Consider the following 3,505-nt stretch of genomic DNA (forward strand, 5'->3'; position numbering starts at 1 on the left):
TCAAGCCATTTACTCTGTTTTCTCGATCGTGGAAGGGTTTGTTTACTAGTGGTGCCAACGGAGAACGCATCGGCTTTTGCCACCCGGAAGAACATAGTGTGACGTCATGGTGAATTGCCGTATACTAGGATTGAGGTTCTGGAAGGACTGGAGCCTGAGACCAGACTCACACCGTTGTAATAAAGCTGTGGTGGTAAGGAACACCCGACCTCTGAACGAGAAGGGTCTCGGTTCAAACCCCAACGGTGACGTTCCCTGACATACATCCAGCATTATGAGGAGGTCACGACCCCTCGTTGATGTGTCTCCTGACGATGGTACGAATGAACCGCTGTGCAGAAGGAGCCCAGCAGAGAGGTGTTTGCAGTCCAGGCTAGGCTAGGCGTGCCATGGAGTTGGTTGAAAGTCGATCCATATTCCCGGGACAGGCTACAGCAACGATACTCAGCTATTCAGACTTGTATGGACAAATACTGTCTGATTTTTAATGAGCTACAATGCAACAAACTTTTTTTTTTTGTTGACAATGGTCCGTATGTTAAATATTACTAATGTGCCTACTAGGCCTGGGCGATATGGCTGAAAGGCATATCGCGATATAACTTGATCATATTGATCGATATCGATTATAACTATTGATCATTTTAATGACCTAAAGAAACTAGGAATTACCATGCTGGATTTAAACACTTCTCTTAAACACTTAATACGACCTTCCACTGTCCTTCATTGATAAATACTCCAATGTCGACACAACAATGAAAAACACTCAAATGTTGTAAATAAGTACGGAACCGTGTTTGTGTAACAAACCCAGCTGCTAGATTCAGTGCTCCAGTCTCTTATCAATATATATTGAACATGTTTTATATTGATACTGATCAAAAGTCTATCACGATACGATCATTTATTGTTTTATTGCCCAGGCGTAGTGCCTACGAACATTCCCTGGTTATAACGCGTTCACGTGCGTTTTCCGTCGTCACTCCCAATCCCAAAAGTAGGTGCACCTTAAAGTCGGGTTGTGGCTACGGTGGGCGTCCGTCATAGATGTTTGAACACAGACTCAGCCGTGGTGGACCGAGACCGAGACATGTAGCTGTAGATCCAACACTCACACACCAACAGGACGCCAAGACGACAGTTGTGGTCCAAAGGTCCTGGTTCGGGGAAGCTTAACCCCGGGATACAGAGCAGCCTTAAAGACGCCCTTAATGGAGCCTTAAGCCTTAATGGAGCTAACTGCTGAGTGGGGCTGACCGGAGCCTGGCGGAGTGGGGAGGCTCCAGCTCAATAGTAATAATAATAATAACCTTTTCCACATTAGGCGGTCTCTCTAACGAGGTCTCGATGCGTGCATTGTGACGGGACACCGGTCCCACGCCGTTGACGGCTGTTGTGTCAGAGCGAGGCGGCTACGAACACACTGAGTGTATTATTGAAGGGCGTGTCTGTGAATGATTGACAGGTTGTGCGGCTGCTCTGCCCCACTGGGGCTTTTCTCTCTCTCTCTCTCTCTCTCTCTCTCTCTCTCTCTCTCTCTCTCTCTCTCTCTCTCTCTCTCTCTCTCTCTCTCTCTCTCTCTCTCTCTCTGACCGTTGGCTCCGCCCACGATGTCGGCGGAGCGGGTGAAAAAAAGCGGAACGCGCGTTCGCCAAACGTTCGGATTGATGCCGTCAATCGGATTGATCCGATTGGTCACAAGGATTTTTTTGTGTTCTCCAAAATGGCGGCGAGCGTAACGACCGAACTTGTGTCAAAACGGTTTGTTGTGAAGACGCCCGGGGCTTCTGTCTGCGCTGGGCCGCTCTGATCTCCATAGCGACGCTGGCCCGGTGGTCGTTGATCTGTGAGGTATCTACCCCCCCCCCCCCCTCCCCCGTTCAATATCAGGTTGTCCCCCAACGTAACAAGAACCATCGAAGACTAGAAACCAGTGAAATACAAAGACCACCACCACCACCCCCCCCCCCCCGAGCCTCACCCACTTCCCCTGCTTCATCACCACCACCCTCCATCACCACCACCCTCCATCACCCATATCCATCACCACCACCCATCCATCACCACCACCCTCCATCACCACCACCCTCCATCTCCCATATCCACCACCACCACCATCACCACCCTCCATCACCACCACCCTCCATCACCCATATCCACCACCACCACCATCACCACCCTCCATCACCACCACCCTCCATCACCCATATCCACCACCACCACCCACCACCCTCCTCCACCACCACCCACCACCCTCCTCCATCACCCTCCATCACCCATCACCACCCATCACCACCCATCACCACCACCCTCCATCACCCATCACCACCCATCACCACCACCCATCACCACCCATCACCACCCATCACCACCCATCACCACCACCCTCCACCCTCCATCACCCATCACCACCCATCACCACCCATCACCACCACCCTCCACCACCACCACCCACCCTCCTCCCATCACCACCACCTATGTGTGTGCGTGTGTGTCGAGGTACCTAGCATAATAACACTCTATTGTAGATCTATTACAACACCCTTGTGTACTTCTTGTGCACAACAAGAACGTAAATAAAAAGCGCCGGTGATTCTGTCTCTGACTGTGACCCTGACTCCCCGACGCGTCCCTCCAGAAAAGCTGGTGCTGGGGGAGACGCGGCTGGTGTGCAAGCGCTTTGACCAGGAGTACGACGCCTACGTCCTACCCCTGCTGGACGAGGGCATGCCCTGCTACCTGCTGTACCGCCTGGACACCACCAACACCCAGGGCTACGAGTGGCTGTTCCTGGCCTGGTCCCCGGAGGGCTCTCCCGTGAGTATACCTGTCACACCTACTCATCCCATACACTCCAATCCCATACACTCCCACACGTGCCCTCCGCTCACAGAATGGTAACTACCTAATGGTCCCCAAAGTCAACAAAAAATCAGCAGGCGGAAGAGCATTTTCCCACCGTGCCCCACTCCTCTGGAACCGGCTCCCGCAATCAGTTAGAGATGCAGATTCCATAACCATTTTCAAATCCAGACTAAAGACCCATCTATTTTCTCAAACATACGGTATACCCTGATAGCACGTTTTATTTCTGTTCTGTTGTTTGTCTTTGCTTCATTTTTGTTCTTTGTTTCGTGTCACTATCGTCACTGTTGTTGTTGTTGTTGTTGTTGTTGTTGTTGTTGTTGCTGCTGTTCTGTCATGTTGGCCTAATTGTCATCTCTAATTCTCTCTTCTGTGTGTGTTGTCCTGTAAAGTGTTCTGAGACCATGTTTTGGTGATTTTACACTTTAAATAAAGGTGAATTGAATTGAATAGGTGAATTGAGTATACAACGCTCTCTCTCTCTCTCTCTCTCACACACGTGAGAGAGGCCTCTCTGTGTGTGTGTGTCCACACAGGCGACCTAGCACCTTTTGAATTTCTTCGGGGGCTGGTCGTTATAATTATGGTGATTATGTAATGGAGGATGACGTAATGGTTGGATTTAGTTGAGCCGTGG

The 3,505-nt window shown here is 50.4% G+C and overlaps 1 pseudogene across 1 annotated transcript in view; it reads left to right on the forward strand.

Moving 5' to 3' along the window:
- Nucleotides 1-2,820, forward strand: part of LOC311373033 (twinfilin-2 pseudogene) — a 4,470-nt pseudogene extending 1,650 nt beyond the window's left edge. The window contains exon 3 of the transcript XR_014684253.1: nt 2,642-2,820. The product of XR_014684253.1 is annotated as a twinfilin-2 pseudogene (transcript). The remainder of the gene's footprint in view (nt 1-2,641) is intronic.
- Nucleotides 2,821-3,505: the final 685 nt, after the last annotated feature.

The sequence above is a fragment of the Micromesistius poutassou genome, assembly GCF_964030765.1.
Source record: "Micromesistius poutassou genome assembly, contig: SCAFFOLD_1569, whole genome shotgun sequence".
Lineage (NCBI taxonomy): Eukaryota > Metazoa > Chordata > Actinopteri > Gadiformes > Gadidae > Micromesistius > Micromesistius poutassou.